Below are 20910 nucleotides of genomic sequence, written 5' to 3' on the forward strand. Positions count from 1 at the left end.
CCACACAGGACCAGGAGGTGGGGGGTTGGGGGGTGACAGAAACAGGCAGAAGTTCCTGCCAACAGATGATGCACCCACATTTGTGGGACAAAGGCAGCTCCGTGAATGCGTCCAATGCAAGCACAGCGACCATAATTACGCTCCTCACTGCCCTCATAGCGATGCATCACAGCTTGATTTAGGAACAGCTCGATCCAAGAAATTGCAGCGAATTGTAGAACGCAGCCCAGACCATCATGCAAACCAATTGTAAATTGTCTCTCGTGTGCAGGATAGTGCTAGTGTACGGGTTGATCACTGGTCAGCACCGACTCGGTGGGCCGAAGGGCCTGTTTCCATACTGTTTCTCTCAAGTCTAAAGTCTAAAGGTATGGAGGCGTCGAGGGTTGATTGTGAGTCTTAGCCCTGTTTGATGTCTTTACGAATTGACCCCAGGAGGAAGTGTGAGCAATATTCCTGGATTAAGGTGCCGAAAACAACAGCCAGTTAATGACCAGTTAGTAAATCTACCCAACAAATGTGTCAGAAGTTTAAAGCCACAGCCATGAAGTTGTAAATAAACTTTTCTCATGTTTGATACCCAAACGTTAAAGACAAAATGCGTCTCAGGTTTCCCTGGTCGTTCTGCAGGGATTCATAAAGAACGGCCGATATTAACCAGCGTGTCCACACCGACTGTGGCACCATCCATCATCTTCGCTCATCGACGGCCTACAAAATACGGCCCTTCCTGAAAACACCCGCGGCCTCAGGAAAGCAGGATTGTCATCAAGAATGCGGGGCGAGAGTCAGGATGGAGTTTAATGTGAGGAGGGATGAGGTGTGAGATTGTTTCAGACTAGATATACAGTGCAGAAACAGGCCCTTCGGCCCACCGAGTCCGCGCCGACCCGCGATCATCCCGTACACTAGCACTATCCTAAACACTAGGGACAATATTGCAATTTCACCTAAGCCAATTAACCAACAAACCTGCACAACTTTGAAGTGTGGAAGGAGCACCCGGACAAAACCCACGCGGTCACGGGGACAATGTACAAACTCTGTACAGACAGCACCTGTAGTCAGGATTGATCCGGGTGTCTGGCGCCGTGAGGCAGCAACTCTGGCGCCGTGCGTGAGATGAGAAGTGTGAGAAGTGAGGTGTTGCACTTTGGGAGGTTGAATGTACGGGGAAAGTAAACAGTTAATAGAGTAATCCAGTAGAATATTGCCGTACCTAAGCACAGCCCCAATTTTCAAGTGCACAGAAATAGTCTACTTATCCCATGTGCAAGAAACACCAAGTTTTGACACCATTTTCAGAGTCCCAGTCAATGCTCTAGTTGTATGAGCAGGTCCCGATCCAGGCAAGCCCCAGGCTGCTGCGGCCCTCTAGCCATTCCCTTCCCTTGGACGTGTGGATCGACCAGCGAAACTCCCTCTCCTCGCCCGTCCACCCTTGTTTCCCGAGGGTGCCTCTCGCAACTGACCTCGAGGGCTCAATAAGCCAAACCTGATTCCTTCTCCTCTCCTGCCGGCCTCGCTCCTTGTCCGTCGCGGCCGTCATCGGAGCCAGCTCCATCCTCCCTGTCTCTAGTCTTCGGTGGGCGAGCAGGGGCTGGCTTGGTGGGCTCCTTCTTCCAGGCCGCGGTCCAGGTTGCTGAGGTTAGTGTTGTGCGGTGTTCAAGAGCATGATGGTTTAGTTAAGTTTATTCTCACGTGTACTGAGGTACAGTGAAAAGCTCTTTTGGTTGCATGTTATAGAGTCAGCAGAAAGGCTATACATGATTACAATCAAGCCATCCACAGTGCACAGATACAGGGTTTTATTAAAGATAGCTTGCTGGGAAGAAGCTGTTCTTGAACCTGGTGGTCACGGTTTTCAGGCTCCTTCTTCCCACTAGTAGCAGTGAGATGAGAGCGTGGCCAGGGTGGTGTGGGTCTTTGATATTGGCTGCCTTTTTGAGGCAGTGTCTCCTGTAGATCCCTTCAATGGTGGGGAGGTCAGTACCCGTGATGGACCGGGCAGTGTCCACCACTCTCTGTAGTCTCCTTCATTCCTGGGCGATCGAGTTACTGAACCAGGCCTCGATGCAACCGGTTAGTGTGCTCTCTACTGCAGGAGTCCGATTGATCAGTGGTCAACATGCCGAAGACATCGATCGATATCTGCACAGCAAGCTCCCAGAAACAGAGTCAGGAGATGAAAGGTGCAAATATATTCAACATTATACTATAAGTAGCGAAATGACAAGGGAAGATACAAGAGTCGGCAGGGTAATAACTGATGAAACCTTCTTGTTATTCTACAAAGCTCACTTGAAGCTGATGTTAAAAGCATCTTATAACTCACTCTCATGAGATGCGTAATTATTAATACAGGCAGCAGCACGAGTGACAGAATGTTTCTATATTTTATTTCAATAAAACCTTTACACATCAGGCAGGTGCCTGGAGATATTTTGTAATGGGTTCCTGCCTACAAGGATGTGCAGAGTTAATCAGAAGCTCTCTCTCTCTCTCTCTCTCTCTCGCCGTGCGGACAAGGGTAGAGGATGCATCATCTGACGGCCCAACAGTGTCTGTCAGAAGCCGAGAGGATGAGCTGCCATTCCGATCATTTCCGCACAGCCGTGATAGGCTTGAGGCCATCAAAGGCGCTTTTCAAATACACGCCGGTTGCTTCTGCTCCCCTAGCATGGGACTGTGAGTCCAGGTGCACGGCTCCCCTCAAAGTGGAGGGCCGCCGAGAATAAATGGGGACCCGGCCTAGGGTGAAGACACAGAGAACACAGGTGGGCCTGGTGTGTAGGGGCCAACAAGAACACAGGGGGGGCTCGGCATGTGGGGGCCAACAAGAACACGGGGGGGGGGCTCGGCGTCTGGGGACCAACAAGAACACAGGGGGGGCTCGACGTGTGGGGGCCAACAAGAACACAGGAGGACCCGACGTGTGGGGGGCAACAAGAACACAGGGGGACCCAGTGTGTAGGGGCCGCCAAGAACACAGGGGGACCTGGTGTGTGGGGGCCGCCAAGAACAGAGGGGGACCTGGTGTGTGGGGGCCGCCAAGAACAGAGGGGGACCATTAGGGACTAAATGTAATACTTTGTAACTTTGTCGACTCTTTGCATACCTTGTGTATGCAAAACAAAGCATCTCACTGTGACATGTCAAATGTGATAATAAAGTATCATTCATCCATTCAGGTGGACAGGGTGGTGAAGAATGTGTTTGGCATGTTTGCCTTCATTGGGAAGGGTGTAGAGTACAAAAGTTGGGACATCATGATGCAGCTGTACAAGTCGTTGGTGTGACCACACTTGGAGTTCTGTGTGCAGTTCTGATTGCCCAGATATAGGGAGGATGCCATTGAGTTGGAGAGGTTGCAGAAGAGATTCACTGGGATGTTACCTGGGCTTGTGGACTTGAGTGACAGAGAGAGGTTGGATTGGCTGGGATTGTTTTCATTGGAGTGTAGGAGGCTGAGGGGTGACATTGTTGAGGTGTACAAGATCATAAGGTCAGAAATGATAGGAGTAGAATTAGGCCATTCAGCCCATCGTCTACTCCGCGATTCAATCATGGCTGATCTATATCTGCCTCCTTACTCCATTCTGCCTTCTCCCCATGACCTCTGACACTTGTATTAATCAAGAATCTATCTATCTCTGCCTTAAAAATATCTACCGACGGCCTCCACAGCCTTCTGTGGCAAATAATTCCACAGATTTATCACCCTCTGACTAAATAAATTTCTCCTCATCTCCTTCCTAAAAGAACGTCCTTTAATTCTGAGTCCATGACCTCTCGTCCTAGACTCTCCCACTAGTGGAAACATCCTCTCCACATCCACTCGATCCAAGCCTTTCACTATTCTGTATTTTTCAATGAGATCCCCCCTCATTCTTCTAAACTCCAGCAAGTACACGGCAAGTGCCAACAAATGCACATCATAGGTTAACCTACTCATTCCTGGGATCATTTTTGTAAAACTCCTCTGGACCCTCTCCAGAGCCAGCACATCCTTCCTCAGATATGGTGCCCAAAATTGCTCACAATATTCCAAATGTGGCCTTACCAGCGCCTTATAGAGCCTCAGCATTACATCCCTGTTTTTGTATACAAGCCTTCTTGAAATAAATGCTAGCATTGAGTTTGCTTTCTTTACTACCGATTCGATTTGCAGATGAACTTAATATTTTGGGAATCCTGCACCAGCACTCCTAAGTTCCTTTGCACCTCCAATTTCTGGATTCTCTCCCCATTTAGAAAATAGTCTACGCCTTTATTCCTGCTGCCAAAATGCATGACTCCACACTTTGTAACACTATATTCTATCTGCCACTTCTCTGCTCACTCTCCCAACCTGTCCAAGTCCTTCTGCAGAGTACCTGCTTTCTCTACACTACCTGCCCTTCCACCTATTTTCGTGTCATCTGCAAACATGGCCACAAAGTCTTCAATCCCCTCGTCCAAATCATTAATATACAAGAGTAGCGGCCCCAGCACTGACCCCTGTGGAACTAGTCACTGGCAGCCAACTAGAAAAAGCCCCCTTTATTGCCACTCTTTGTCTTCTGCCATCCAGCCAACCTGCTATCCATGCTAGTATCTGCCCTTTGATACCTTGGGCTCTCGTCTTCCTTCAAAATATGGCACCTTATCAAAGGCTTTCTGAAAATCTATGTAAAGAACATCTACTGACGCTCCTTTGTCTGTGATTTTTGGAATATCACTGTCAATGCCTCCACAATCTCTTTCAGAACCCCAGGGTGCAGTCTGGTCCAGGTGACCTGTCCACCTTCAGCCCTTTCAGCTTCCCAAGCACCTTCTCTCTAATAATAGCCTTCCAACAACTTCCACCCCTTGACTCTCTTGAATTTCATACACGTTGCTGGTGTCTTCCACTGTGAAGACTGATGCAAAAAGATAATTCAACTCCTCTGCCATTTCTTTATTCCCCATTATCACTTCTCCTCCATCATTCTCCAGCAGTCGAACGCCCACTCTTGCCTCTTTCTTACTCTTTATATAACTGAAGAAACTCTTGCTGTCCTCTTTTATATTATTGGCTAGCTTACCTTCGTATTTCATCTTTTCTCCCCTTATTGCCTTTTGAGTTACCTTCTGTTGTTCTTTAAAAGTTTCCCAATCCTCTGGCTTCCCACTAATCTTTGCTATGTTATACGGCTTCTCTTTTAGTTTTATACTATCCTTGACTTCCCTTGTCAGCCACGATCGCCCCTTTCTCCCCCTAGAATCTTTCTTCCTTTATGGAATGAAGAGATCCTGCATCTTCTGGGTTATCCCCTGAAATTCCTGCCATTGCCGTTCCACCGTCACCCCTTTCCAATCAACTCTGGCCAGCTCCTCTCTCGTGTCTCCGTAGACCCCTTTGCTCAACTGCAATACCGACGCATCCGATTTCACCTTCTCCCTCTCAAATTGCAGAATAAAACGTATCATGTTACCTCCTAATGGTTCCTTTACCTTGAGTTCCCTTATCAAATCCAGTTCATTACATATCATGGGGGGCATGGATAAAGTGAATGCTCACCGTCCTTTTTCCCTAGGGTAGAGGATTCTAAAACTAGAGGGCACAGGCTTGAGGTGAGAGGGGAGAGATTTAAGAGGGACTCTGGCAGTCCAGGAAGGATCTGACTGGGAATGTCCCCCTCAGCTCCTGCCACGGGAGGTCTTGGTGACACAAGGAACTGCAGATGCTGGAATCTTGAGTAACACACAAAGTGCTGGAGAAACTCAGCGGGTCAGACAGCATCTCTGGAGAACGTGAATAGGTGATGTTTTGTGTTGGGACCCTTCTTCAGACTGATTCACCTATCCATGTTCTCCGGAGATGCTGCCTGACCCGCAAGTACTTTGTGTCCTTTTTCTTTACTGTTTCAGGTTGATGTTTGGGAAATGGAGACACAAGAGACAGCAGATGCTGGAGTCTTAAGCAAAACACAAAGTACTGGCGGAACATAGTGGGTCAGGCTGCATCTGTGGAGGGAATGAACTGATGATGTTTCCGGTCGGGACCCTTCTTGGCTCGCTTGACAACCTTCTTCTGATGTTTTGGTTTGTTGCTGGGTTCTGGTGATGGTTTGGAGGGGGGACCTCCTCACAGTCATAGAGTCTAGGTATGAGTCTATGACTCATACAGCATGGAAACAGACCCTTCCGCCCAACTTGCACGGGGTGAGAGTGGCCCCTGATTATGCTGGAGGCCTTGCCCAAGCAGCGTGAGGTGTAGATGAAGTCAATGGAGGGGAGGTTGGTTTGTGTGACAAATGGTCCTCTTCTGGAGTAAGGTCTCTCTCACCATGTGGGCTTCGGGCCCACGCCCTTCTGAGACAGGACAGAACAATGGCCCAGACTTGGTGGAGATAGTTAAAACAATCCCAGATCCAGCTAGCTGCGGGCAAATGTGAAGCAGGCAAATAAAAAAATGACACAATGGAAAGATACAAACAAAATGCTTGGATAATGAGCTAACTAGCGACCTGCCCTCTAATTGTGTGAACAGCATGGGTTGTTTTATGATATGATCTGATTCTGCATTGTACGTACAGTGTCTCATAATCTCTCTTGCATGACGTGATAGAGTTGTTAGTCCTGTTAGTTTAAAGAGTGTTTGAATTCTATTAGAATATTACATTATCCCACTCAGTCCCCCAGCAAACCGTCTGTTCTCTGCACCGTTTGTCTGCCTGATTGATCAGCTGTCAGTCTCCCACTAACTTATCCATGTTTAAGAGATTAAAAAATTCTGTTATATTGTCCTTGAAAATTGACTCATCTCCCGATGGGTAACATTCCTGCTCCTCTCTCTACCTGTCTGCTGCCGCCTCGTCTGTCTGCTTCGACTTTACTTTACTTTGGAGATACAGCACAGAAACAGGCCCTTCGGCCCACCTGTTTATCCTTGGCTCTATCTCAACTCAATACGGATGCAAAAAAACAGACCGGGCTCTGGGGAGGATTGAAGTCCAGATGGACAATGGATCTCTAAAGGTGGCAACACAAGTAGACATGGTGGTGAAGCCTGAGGAGATACTTGCTTTCATTGGCCATGGTGTAGAATAGTAGGGATGTCTTGGTCCAGCTTTTTAACTCATTGATGAGGCCACGTTTGGAGTGTGGTGAGCATATCTGGCCACCACATTGTTGGAGGTTTGGGTGCAGAGGAGATTTACCAGGTGCTTGGAGTCGGAGAGTAGTCACAGTAACAGTTCACATTCCGAATTTTTAATGCTATTCCGAATGTTTAGGCTATTTCTGCTCCTATAACTTATAGCCCATTCGGCCCATCAAGTCTACTCCACCATTCAATCGTTGCTTATCAATCTTTCCCTCTCAACACCATTCTCCTGCCTTCTCCCCAAAACTTTTGACAACTTTACTAATCAGAATCTGTTAATCTTCACCATAAAAATATCCATTGATGGCCTCCGCCGCCTTCTGTGGCAATGAATTTCACGGATTCACCACCCTCTGACTAAAGAAATTCCTCCTCATCTCCTTTCTAAAGGTACATCTTTTCATTCTATTTCAGGCTATGGCCTCTGGTCCTAGACTCCCCCACCAGTGGAAACATCCTCTCCATATCCACTCTATAGAGGCCTTTACTCCTTGGAGCGCAGGAGGATGAGGGATGATCTTCTTGAGGTGTATAAAATCATGAGAGGAAGAGATTGGGTAAACGCTTAGTCTTTCAGTCTTTTAACCAGAGGAGGGGAATCGAGAACCAGATGACAGGTTTAAGATGAGGGGGGGAGGTTTTAATAGGAACCAGAGGGGTAACCTTTTTACACAGAGGGTGATGGGTGTATGGAACGAACTGCCATAGTTGAAGCAGGTACTATCACAACGTTTAGACATGTACATGAATAGGATAGGTCTAGAGGGATAAAGGCCAAATGCAGGCAGGTGGGACTAGTGCAGATGAGGCATGTTGGTCAGCATGGGCAGGTTGGGCCAAAGGGCCTGTTTCCCTGCTGTATAACTCTATGTCTCTAAATCTTTCCCCTCTCACCTTAAGCCTACACCATCTAGTTCTTGATTCCCTTACCCTGGGAAAGAAGACTTTGTGCATTCACCTTGCCTATGCCCCTCTGAGCTTTTCCACTTAAAAGAAGCTTGCAGATCTTCAATGAGAAGGGGTTTTACACGATATCCACCCGGGGGTAGATGCCTGGTCCATGAACATGTTTGCCTTGTACAAAATGGCACGGTTCGCAATGACCCAGTAAGCGAAAGTCAAAAGTATCACATTGGCTGCAAAGTGCTCTGAAACGCTCTGAAAGGAATCTAAAAGGCAGGACTTTCAGCGAAGGGGTCACCTCTCTCCTTGCGATCAAAGCAGTCAGGAAGAGAATTTCACGTCTGCAACTAAATCACTATGTAAATTTTTGAAATATGGCCCATTTGATGAATGTTCTTGGGAAACTGCCTTTGCACCCGGCAAAGGACATTCATATTGTTCAAATTTATAATGTAATCTCACTTTCCTTTTCATATTTATGAGTTGTGTTGATGGAAGTCTTTATGCAATAATTTCAAAAATGTGCTAAAACATTGCCTCCAACCACTTCAAAGTTGTGTAATTGACATTGGCACATTCTTTCATTATAAGAGATTTAGCATATGTCTGCTGGAAGAACTCACACCATTGAGAAACATATTACTTTCTCATCCTCCTCCATTACAAATTCAAATTACCTCTCCCTCCTCCAGCTACTGCGCTATTCTCTTCCTTTCAGCTGATTTTTTTGGGGCTTTGATTTTGTTTTAACAGAAACATGGAATATTACAACAGTTTTGAATAATTTAGTCGGGCTGGCAGTTCACTCATCTCGGGTACGGAGCCAGAATGACGACAGATAGAGGCCATATTTACAGCGGGCAATGGTATTGAGACACTCTCTCAATACCATCTTTCACTCGTACACTCACATAGTCGTACGGCACAGAAACGCTATTCAGCCCAACTCCAAGCACGTCGACCAAGATGACTCATCTTGCAATTTAGTTATTTTAGAATTTAGAACATTGAGGGGCCGCGCCGCCCAGGGACTATCCTACACACACTAGGGACAAATTTTTTTTTTTTTTACATTTGCCCAGCCAATTAACCTACATACCTGTACGTCTTTAGAGTGTGGGAGGAAACCGAAGATCTCGGAGAAAACCCACGCAGGTCACGGGGAGAACGTACAAACTCCGTACTGACGGCGCCCGTAGTCAGGATTGAACCTGAGTCTCCGGCGCTGCATTCGCTGTAAGGCAGCAACTCTACCGCTGCGCCACCGTACAGCAAGAATATGGAGGCTTTAGAAAGCGTGTGGAGGAGGTTTACCAGAATGATGCCTGGATTAGAGGGTTTTAGCTACAGGGTTGGACAGACTTGAATTGTTTTAACTGGAACACCAGAGGGTGCAGGGAGAACTGATAGAAGTATATAAAATTATGAGAGGCATAGGTCGGGTAGACAGTCAGAGACTTTTTCCAAGGATACCAGAGGGCCTACCTTTAAGGTGAGAGGGGCAACGTTTAAAGGAGATGGGCAGGTACAGGTTTTTATTCACAGAGCGGTGGGTGCCAGGAATATGCTGTCAGAGATGGTGGTGGAGGCAAATATGTTAGTGGCATTTAAAAGAGGTTTGGATAGGCACATGGATATGTAGGGAATGGAGGGATACAGGCTATGTGCAGATAGATAAGGGACGGTCATGGCATCCTGTAGAAACAAAGAACTGCAGATGCTGGTTTATACCAAAGATAGACACAAAGTGCTGGAGTAATTCAGCGGGTCAGGCAGCATAGAAACATAGAAAATAGGCGCAGGAGGAGGCCATTTGGCCCTTGGATTATCGTGATCATGGCTGATCATCTACAATCAGTAACCTGTCCCTGCCTTCTCCCCATATCCCTTGATTCCACTAGCCCCTAGAGCTCTATCTAACTCTGGGAGATTATTTGTGTCTTCCTTTGTGAAGACAGATCCGAAGTACCTGTTCAACTCTTCTGCCATTTCCTTGTTACCCATAATAATTTCACCCGTTTCTGCCTTCAAGGGACCCACATTTGGCTTTACTAATCTTTTCCTCTTGACATACCTAAAGAAGCTTTCACTGTCCTTCTTTATATTCTTGGCCAGCTTACCCCCGTACTTCATCTTTTCAGCCCGTAATGCCCTTTTTGTTACCTTCTATTGTCCTTTGAAAGTTGCCCAATCCTCTGGCTTCCTGCTACTCTTTGCTATGTTATACATATTTTCTTTTAGTTTTATTCCATCTCTAACTTCCCTTGTCAGCCACAGCTGCCTCTTACTCCCCTTGGAATCTTTCTTCCTCTTTGGAATGAAATAATCCTGCATCTTCTGGATTATGTCCAGAAATTCCTGCCATTGCTGTTCCACCATCATTCCTGCTAGGATCCTTTTCCAGTCGACCTTGGCTACCTCCTCTCTCATGCCTTCATAGTCCCCTTTGTTCAACTGCAACATTGACACTTCTGATTTAACCTTCTCCCTCTCAAATTGCAGATTAAAACTAATCATATTATGGTCACTACCACCAAGCTGTTCCTTTACCTTGAGTTCCCTTAGTAAATCTGGTTCATTGGACAACACTAAATCCAGAATTGCCTTCTCTCTGGTAGGCTCCAGTACAAGCTGCTCTAAGAATCCATCTTCGAGGCACTCTACAAACTCCCTTTCTTGGGGTCCAGAACCAACCTGATTTTCCCAGTTTACCTGCATATTGAAATCCCCCATAACCACATTGGCATTACCTTTGTTACATGCCAGTTTTAACTCCTGCTGCAACTTACACCCTATATCCGGGTTACTGTTTGGGGGCTTGTAGATAACTCCCATTAGTGTCTTCTTACCTTTACAATTCTTCAACTCTATCCACAGTGACTCTACATTGTCAGTCCCTATATCACACCTCGCAAGGGACTGAATTTCATCCCTCACCAACAGAGCTACCCCTCCTCCTCTGCCCACCTGCCTGTCCTTTCTACAGGACGTATAACCCTGAATATTTAGTTCCCAGTCCTGATCCTTCTGCAGCCACATCTCAGTAATCCCCACAATGTCATACCTACCAATCTCTAACTGAGCCTCAAGTTCATCCACTTTACTTCTTATACTTTGTGCATTCATATATAATACTTTTAATCCATTACTCACCTCACCTTTCACATCGGTTCTTATTACACTTGGCAATACTCTCCTATCCCTTCATGAGTTTTCTGTCCCGTTAATTCCAGGGTCTTTCTTAACATTTCCTATACTCTCTTTCCCTGTAACTCCATCCTTGTCTATACTATTTGACACCCCCCCCACTATTTAGTTTAAAACCACCCGTGTAGCAGTGGCAAACTTGCCTGCCAGAATGCTGGTCCCCCGTCTGTTGAGGTGCAACCCGTCTCTTTTGTGCAATTCACCCTTACCCCAAAGAGATCCCAGTGGTCTAAGAATCTAAATCCCTGCCTCCTGCACCAGTTCCTCAGCCACACATTCAGATCCCCTATCTCCCTGTTCCTGCCCTCACCAGCACGAAGAACTGGAAGCAAACTGGAGATAACCACCCTGGAGGTCCTGCTTTTAAGCCTTCCTCTGAGCTCTCTAAAGTCACGCTGTAGAATCTCTTTCCTCTTCTTCTCGACGTTGTTTGTGCTGACATGCGCTACCACTTCCGGCTGCTCACCTTCACCCTTGAGGATGCTCTACAATCGGTCTGGGACTTCCTGGATCCTGGCACCAGGGAGGCAACACACCATCCTTGAATCCCACTTGTTGCCGCAGAAACCCCTGTCTGTACCTCTCACGATGGAGTCCCCTACTACCGCGGCTCTACCTGACGTCGGTCTATTCGGCTTTGCCTCAGCAGACGTCCTTCGCTCAGACTGGCAGTGTCTTCTGTCCCGACAGCTTCCAATAGGGTCCTGTTTTCAAGAGGTACAACCCCTGGGGTCTCTTGTACTCCAAGGTTCCTTCCCTTCCTCACCGTCACCCACCTTCTCTCTTCCGGTACCTCTGGTGTAACAATCTCACTGTAGGTCCTGTCCAGCATCTCTGGAGAAAATGGATGGGTGACGTTTCAGATCAGGACCCTTCTTCAGACCTTCTTCTGAAGAATGATCCTGACCCAAAACATCACCCATCCTTTTTCTCCAGATTTGCTGCCTGACCCGCTAAGTTACACCCGCTTCAACTATCTCTTCTGGCAGCTCGTTCCATATACCCACCACCCTCTGTGTGAAAAGGTTGTCCCTCAGGATCCTATTAAATCTTTCCCCTTTCACCTTAAACCCGTACCCTCTGGTTTTATCCTCCCCTACCCTGGGCAAAAGAAGGGCACTATTCACTTTATCCATTTTACAAACTTGCATAAGATCACCTCTCCATCTCCTACATTCTAGGGAGAGAAATGTTCCACCCATCCAGACTCTCCCTATGATGGAGAGTCTATTGGGAAGTACGATGGTGCAGTAGTAGAGTTACTGCCTTACAGCGTCAGAGACCCGGGTTTTGATCATGACTGCGGGTGTTGTTTGTACGGAATTTGTACGTTCTCCCTGTGACCACGTTGGTTTTCTCCGGGTGCTCCGGTTTCCTCCCACACTCCAAAGACGTACAGGTTTGTAGGTGAATTGGCTTCTGTAAATTGTCCCTAGTGTGAAGGATAGTGCTACTGTGGTGATCGCTGGCCGGCGCATACCTGTTTCCGCTCTGCATCTCTAAACTAAACTAAACTAAACTAAATTAAACTCAAGAATGTTATTAATCTGGATAAAGCTGGACAGGGTGGAGATTCATGAGGATGTTACTGGGTCTGGAGGGCTTGTTAAAAGTAGAGGGTGAATAAGTTCATAAGTTCTAGGAGTAGAATAAGGCCATTCAGCCCATCTGGTCTACTCCGCCATTCAATCATGGCTGATCAATTTTTCCCTCTCAACCCCATTCTCCTGCCTTCTCCCCATAACCCCTGACACCCTGACTAATAGGGTGGGCTGGGACAATTCCCTGGGGAGTAGGAGGCTGCCTTGTGAAGACCCAGCGACTGGGCGACACTTCACTTGAGCAGATAGTTCTGATGGCACCTGTACCCTGAACCATTCCATGGGCACCTTGCAAAGCCCTTTCAATTTCCTCCGACTCTTCAAGACTGAGCAAGGTATTTAAGGAACCCAGACATTGACAGCATGATAAGACCATTCACCCCATTCTCTCCATACTGGCCATTACCAGACTGCCTTGGTAACTCCATGCTCATGAACAAAGACTATTACTCCAGCTTCCAGCACTCTTCCCCCACCCTCCTACAATCAGTCTGAAGAAGGGTCCTGACCCAAAACGTCACCTATCCATGTCCTTCAGAGATGCTGCCTGACCCACTGAGTTACTCCAGCACTTTGTGTCTTCTTTTTTTTTGTAAACCAGCATCTGCAGTTCCTTGTTTCTACTACAGCGAGTGGTGGACACTGCCCGGTCCATCGCAGATACTGACCTCCCCACCATGAAAGGGATCTACAGGAGCTTGATTTCCCATCTCTTTTCCTGCTAGGAACCTGAGGGGTAACCTTTTAACTCAGACGGTGGTGGGTTTATGGAATGAGCTGCCAGAGCAGGTAACTGAGGCAGGTACTATAACAACATTTAAAAGACATTTGGACAGGTACATGGATAGAAAAAGTATTGGTATTGGTTTATTATTGTCACGTGCATTGAGATACCATACCATACATGAGTACAATCATGCCACACACAAGCACAACAGGTAGTGCAAAGAGAAAAATACCAGAGTGCAGGATGAAGCGTTACAGTGACAGAGGAAAAAGTACAAGGTCTGCAGTGAGCTACGTTGGAAGATCAGGACTACACACTAGCTTGGAGGACGGTTCAGTAGTCTGGTAACAGTGGACACAAGAACTCAGTCTGACCAGATGTGCTCAGGTGTTGAGCCAGCCACCCAGTGCCTGGACAAAGATCCTCTCCCCGACTCCCACCCATTCATTCTCTCCTTCCCTTTCTCTCTATTTTCACCGATCCTTTGCTCTATCTTTAGTTTACACTCAGTTTCACAATATCTTTCCTGTCACTCTCTCTCTCTCTGCATACCTATCTATCAACTCTCTTTCTCCCTCATTCCTTTGTCCTCCATTCTGTCAAGATCTCGTGCTCTCTCTCGCTTTCTCCCCATATGTCCCTCTCTCTCTCCTCTTTCTCTCTCTCCCTCTATCCTTTCTCCCTCCATGCCTCTCTTCTCTTCGCCCTCTCTCTTTCTTTCTCCCTCTCTGGCGACCTCTCCTTTCTCTCCATCTCTCTCTCTCTCTCTCTCTAGGTCTCCCTCTTTCTCTCTCTCCCTTTCTCTCTCCATTCCTTCTCTCTCCCCCCCTCTCTTTCTCTATCTCTTCTTTCTCTCTCTCTCCATCCCTTCCTCCCCCTACACTTCCCTTGTCCTCCCTCTCTCTCTCCTCACATCCACCTTCCTCCCGACACAGCCGTAGACTGAGATCTGCATCCTTCACAAGCCTCGCTTGTGCTACAGGGCTTATCTGATCAATAAATAAACATAGCAGGGAAAGGGATACAAGAAATAGAAGCTGTGTGCTTGCTAACATATCCATCAACGGAGCAGGAGAAGAATCACAGCCCCACAGAGATGCAGGTGACATCAGCAAGTTCACTAGACATCATCCTCAAACATCACTCTCCCATCGTAACTCCATCACACACTCCCAGAGTGCTGCCACACGCGACACCTTGGTGATAAATACTTGCCCAGCAAGGCTGACTGGTGAGATTTGCTGCCCTGCCTCTGTCACATCAAGCTCCAAATCCCAGAAAGAAATCACTCGTGGAATGGGGACTCATCAGCACAAGCTCTTTCAGCTAATGTTTTCAGGCAGTGTAGAGGGAGCTTCACTCTCTGTCTGACCCTGGGAATACGTGATGGGACAGTGCAGAGGGAGCTTCACTCTGTGTCTGACCCAGGGACGGTATAGAGGGAGTGTCAGAAAAAGTGAGTCAACGCCTCCTGTAGATCCCTTTGATGATGGGGAGGTCAGTATTCGTGATGGACCGGGCAGTATCCACCGCTCTCTGTAGTTTCCTTTGCTCCTAGCCATGATGCAACCAGTCAGTGTGCTCTGTTCTATAGAGTATTTGTTGGCAAACCAAATCTCCTCCATCTTCTAAGGCTTTCTCTGTGCAGTCACAAATACATTGTCCATGGAACTGATGCACTACAATGCTGAGGCCTATATTCTGTAATGTATCTTCCTCTTTGCTCTACCTATTGTATTTGAGGATGACTTGGTTGTATTTATGTATGGTATGCCTGATCTGTTTGGCTAGCATGCAAAACAAAGCATTTACTGTACCTCACTACACGTGACAATAATAAACCTAAATCTAAAGTACTGGGCCTGTTGGAAATGGGCTGAGGGGGGGGGGAGGTGAGGAGACGAGGTGAGGATGGGAGGGGGAGCTGAGGAGAGAATGGAGGGGGTGAGGAGCGGATGGAGGGGATGAGGGAGATGAAGAGGATGAGGGAGGAGAAGGGAAAAGGTTAGGAGTGGAGGAAGATGAGGGGCGGAGGGGTCAGGACGAAGGGGTGAGGAGAGGAGGGGGTGAGGAGTAGAGGGTATGAGGGGAGGGGTGAGGGCGAGGGAGTGAGGAGTGGAGGGTATGAGGAGGGAAGAGGTGAGGGCGAGGGAGGAGGGGATGAGGAGTGGAGAGGGTGAGGAGAGGTGGTGGTGAAGAGAGGAGATGGTGAAGAGAGGAGGGGGTGAATAATGGAGGGGGCGAGGAATGGAGGGGGATGGGGAGAGGAGGTGGTAAAGTGAGGAGGGGGTGAGGAGAGGAGGTGGTGAAGGGAGGAGGAGGGGAGGAGAGGAGGGGGTGAGGAGAGGAGGGGGTGAGGCAGGGGAGAAGGGGGTGAGGGTGTGATCCAGTGCGGACACTCCCCATGGCCAGACTGCCCTCTGGGCTGGGTCGGCACTGCCACGCTGGGCTCGGTAAGGCGATAGTGCAGAGTAACACAATACAAATGTCTCTGGTTCTCCGCGCCGCTCCCAGGAGCAAGGGTTATGAGCCCAGGCGGGGAGCGGGGAGCGATCGGCGTCGTTTAATCCGGACCCTTTACACCTGGCCTCGTAAAATTCAAAGGAAGTGTGAGCGATACTTTTTATTCCCGGGCAGCGGAGACAACATGCCTCACCTCTGCCGTGGCATCGTAAACGGTTCATTGATTGCGCCGCTCACGTTTTATTTCTCACTGGCCAGAGTAATCCGACCTTCAAACAGAAACTGAATCCACTCGCCCGTCTCTAGCACGACAGAGCAGCCCAGCCCGGCTAATGTGCGAGGAAGGAAGGAGGGAAGGAGAGGAGGAGGGGAAGGGTGGAGGGGATGCAGAGAGGAGGAGGGGAGAGGGGGTGAGGAGGGGAGGGGCGAGGAGGGGAGAGGAGGAGGGGGTGGGGAGAGGAGGGGGGTGGGGAGAGGAGGGGGGTGGGGAGAGGAGGGGGTGGGGAGAGGAGGGGTGGGGAGAGGAGGAGGGGGTGGGGAGAGGAGGGGGTGGGGAGAGGAGGGGGTGGGGAGAGGAGGGGGGGTGGGGAGAGGAGGGGGGGTGGGGAGAGGAGGGGGTGGGGAGAGGAGGGGGTGGGGAGAGGAGGGGGTGGGGAGAGGAGGGGGTGGGGAGAGGAGGGGGTGTGGAGAGGAGGGGGTGGGGAGAGGAGGGGGTGGGGAGAGGAGGGGGTGGGGAGAGGAGGAGGGGTGGGGAGAGGAGGAGGGGTGGGGAGAGGAGGAGGGGTGGGGAGAGGAGGGGGTGGGGAGAGGAGGGGGTGAGGAGAGGGGGGGGTGGGGAGAGGGGGGGGTGGGGAGAGGGGGGGGGTGGGGAGAGGAGGGGGGGTGGGGAGAGGAGAGGTGGGGAGAGGAGAGGTGGGGAGAGGAGGGGTGGGGAGAGGAGGGGGTGGGGAGAGGAGGGGGTGGGGAGAGGAGGGGGTGGGGAGAGGAGGGGGTGGGGAGAGGAGGGGGTGGGGAGAGGAGGGGGTGGGGAGAGGAGGGGTGGGGAGAGGGAGCTGATTGTATAGTATACAGAACAAATCTCGGTACACGTGACAATAATAAACCCAAACCTTCCATATTCATGCACTTCTTTGTCTTTGTCTTTGTAATATTATTATACCTGCCTCAACTACTTCCTCTGGCAGTTCATTCCATATACCTGTATCCACCCCTCTCTGTGTGAAAAAGTTTCCCCTCAGGTTCCTATTTAATCTTTCCCCTCTCATCTTAAACCTATGTCTTTTGGTTCTCGATTTCCCTACAGGCAGTACGAGGAACAGAGTTACTGCCTCAAGTCTTTTAGACTTTAGAATTTAAAGTCACAGCGCGGAAAAATACTCTTGTTCATGTTCTTGAAAAAGACTGTGCATTCATCCGATCCATTTCCCTCATGACTTTATACACCTCCATAAGATCACCCCCCATCCTCCTGCACTCCGAGGAATAGAGTCCTAGCCTGCTCAACCTCTCCCTGTAGCTCAGACCCTCGAGTCCTGGCAACATCCTCGTGAATCTTCTCTGCACTCTTTCCAGCTTGCCTGTATTCCGATGCATAAATATTTTGAGCAACAAAATGCAGGGAAAAGGCCACCCACTATTTGTATTATACTGTGAACATCCTCATGAAAAAAAAAATTCCTTGACAAAAATTCTGGTGGGACACATCCGGGACATGATAAACAGCAGGTGTTTTTGCAAAACCTTGGCTGTTTGACAGAATCTCAGCAGGCACGGATTATGTGGGCAGACGGGGCAGGGGCAGGGGGCACATATCCGTTCTCCAAGGGTGGAAGCTTCAAAGACAAGATTCTCCTCGATTTCAGATTTTCCAGCTTTAGGAACACTGTTGGATTTTGGATCCAGTTCCTACTTAAAGCCGTTCACACAGCTGAAGATTTGGGAGCTAAGAGTTAGATCCTCCAGACTTGTTCTAGGCATGGGCTACACACTTCACGCTGTCTCGGTAAAGCAGGCAACATAATCAAGGACCACTCACATCCCGGTCATTCCCTCTTTACCCTTCCCTCGCCAGGCTGAACACACAGAAACTTGAAAGCGTGACCACCAAATTCAGGAACAGCTTCTTATCAGACTCGTGAACGGTTCTCACATAAGCTAGGGTGTAGTCCCGATCTTCCAACCTACCTCATTGTGGAAATTGGACTTATTCTCTGTAACTTTACTTTAGTCTTTACAAGATTAAACTAAACTACTTTAGAGATACAGCATGGAAACAGGCCCTTCGGTCCACCGAGTCTGCACAGATCAGTGATCATCCTGTACAGTAGTACTATCCTACACACTGGGGACAATTTTACGATTTTACCAAAGCCAATTAACCTACAAACATGTACGTCCTTGGAATGTGGGAGCACCTGAAGAAAACACAAGCGGTTACAGGGAGAACGTACAAACTCCATACAGACAGCACCTGTGGTCAAGATCGAACCTGGATCTCTGGCACTGTGAGGCAACCATTCTACCACTGTGTCACTGTGCCGCCCGTCTTTTTCTCTGTAACCGTAACACTTTCTTCTACACTCTGGTATTTTTCTCTTTGCACTACCTGTTGTACCTGTGTATGGCTTGTTTGTGCGGTATGATTTTATTTAATCGGATAACTCGCTAACAAAACTTTTTAACTATATCTCGGTACACGTGACAATAATAAGCCAATGCCAATACCAAACAAAATCCAAACCAAACCAGTCTAAGCTCTTTGCCTGAATGAATGCTTCTGTTGTGTAAAGTTTGGCTAACCCTTAATAAATGATTCAGAATTCATAGGTCAATTGAAACTGAAGTGTGTGTCATTCAGCCAGGATGTCAGTGAATAATGAGTTAAGCTGATAGATTTAGATGAGTAATTAACAGTTTAACCTCACTGCAAAGTGGAAACAGGGATCATTAATTTGGTGCGTGGTGTTCCGAGTGTCCCCACATGGACACCACATGGGACACCTCCACAAGGCCAGACAGAGGCCACAGTAACGACTCCTCCCTGCGATAAATTATTAGTTGCGATACCCGAGTGTGGGTACCACTGCCTGGTCCATTTCGGGTACTGACCCCACCATCGAAGGTCCATCACAGGTACTGACCTCCCCACCATCGAAAGGATCTACAGGAGTGGCTGCCTCAAAAAGGCAGCCAATATCATCAGAGACCCACACCACCCTGGCCACACTCTCATCTCGCTGCTACCATCGAGGAGAAGGTACAGGAGCCTGAAAACTGTAATGTCCAGGTTCAGCAGTTTCTTCTCTACAATCATCAGGCTATTAAACACTACAATTGCCAAAAATCTCTAAACTACATAGACTTGGGGACATTATTTTGGACAACACTATGATTGTTTGTTTAGTTATCTGTGTGTGTTTTTTTATATACAGAATGTTTTTGTTGTTTACTATGGTATTTACAGAGTACTATGTTTACATTCTTGTTGTGCTGCTGCAAGTAAGAATTTCATTGTTCAAGACATATGACAATAAATTACACGTGACTCATGTCTTCTTGGAATAACTCAGAAGACCAGGCAGCATCTTTGAAGGACATGGATCGGTGATGTTTCGGATCTGGAGCCTTCTTCAGACTGGTGGAGTGGGGGGGGTGGTGGGAGAAAGCTGGAAAAGAGAGGTGGGGGTGGGACAAAATCTGGCAAGCGATAAGGAAGTCTGAAGAAGGGTTCCGATCCGAAACGTCACCTACCCATGTTCTCCATAGATGGAGCCTGACTCGCTGAGTTACTCCAGCACCGTGCGTCTTTTTTTCTGCCACGTGATCGGTGTGGGGGGGGGGGGGGGGGAGTAATTGGCAGATGAGTGGAGCAAGTGACAAAGGCTGGGGGTGAAAAGGTGATATAAGGTTGTCAGATAAGGAGAGGAGTGAAATGCAAGTTTGAGATTGTTGATTTTATTGTCAGATATACAAGCACGGTGAGGTACAGGTACAATGGAAATCTTGTCTGCAGCAGCATCATAGGCACATGGGCTCAGACAACACAGAAACATAAATTATACACAAATTGCACAAGCCAGTGAAAAGAAAAAAGGGACAAAAATCAAGACATTTGGAGCAAAACAAAATTATAAAACAAGTCCCCAGCAGTGCAAGAGGGGGGGTCAGTCTGTTCCGTTGCCGAGGTAGGATTAGGGTTGTGTGGGTCGGTTCAAGAACCTGGTGGTTGTAGGAAAGTAACTGTTTCTGAACCTGATGATGTGGGGTTTTTGTACCTCCCGCCCGACGGTAGCAGCGAGAAGAGGGCATGGCCCGGATGGTGGAGATTCCTGATGGTAGATGCAGCGGCCTTGATGATAGTGAAGAGGTTCTTGATGAAGTCTGTGGGATTGATCCCTAATGAATTGAGGTTAATAAATTCTACGTAACCCTACGTCATATTTCCATTGGCCAATCTGCTTGTGTTTTTTCCCCACACACTTTCCACCTCCACCATCATCTGTAAGCCTACACTGATGTTCACACACACACTGCCCACACACACTGTCCACAAACACACACAGCCCACAACCATACACAGTCCACAAACACATACACACACACACACACACACACACACACACACACACACACACACACACACACACACACACACACACAGTCCACAAACACACACAGCCCACAACCATACACAGTCCACAAACACACAGTCCACAATCATATACAGTCCACAAACACACAGTCCACAATCACACACAGTCCACAAACACACACACATACTGTCCACAAACACACACATACTGCCCACAAACACACAGTCCACAAACACACACACAGTCCACAAACACAAAGCCCACAAACACACAGTCCACAAACAAACA

At 48.2% G+C, this 20910-nt stretch overlaps 1 protein-coding gene across 1 annotated transcript in view; it reads right to left on the bottom strand.

The window, feature by feature from the left end:
• Positions 1-998: 998 nt before the first annotated feature.
• Positions 999-20910, bottom strand: part of LOC144601267 (uncharacterized) — a 39817-nt gene continuing 19905 nt past the window's right edge. Inside the window, exon 4 of the transcript XR_013548279.1 lies at positions 999-2151. The gene's annotated coding sequence lies outside the window, so the exon portion shown is untranslated. The remainder of the gene's footprint in view (positions 2152-20910) is intronic.

This window comes from Rhinoraja longicauda, chromosome 16, assembly GCF_053455715.1.
Source record: "Rhinoraja longicauda isolate Sanriku21f chromosome 16, sRhiLon1.1, whole genome shotgun sequence".
NCBI lineage: Eukaryota > Metazoa > Chordata > Chondrichthyes > Rajiformes > Arhynchobatidae > Rhinoraja > Rhinoraja longicauda.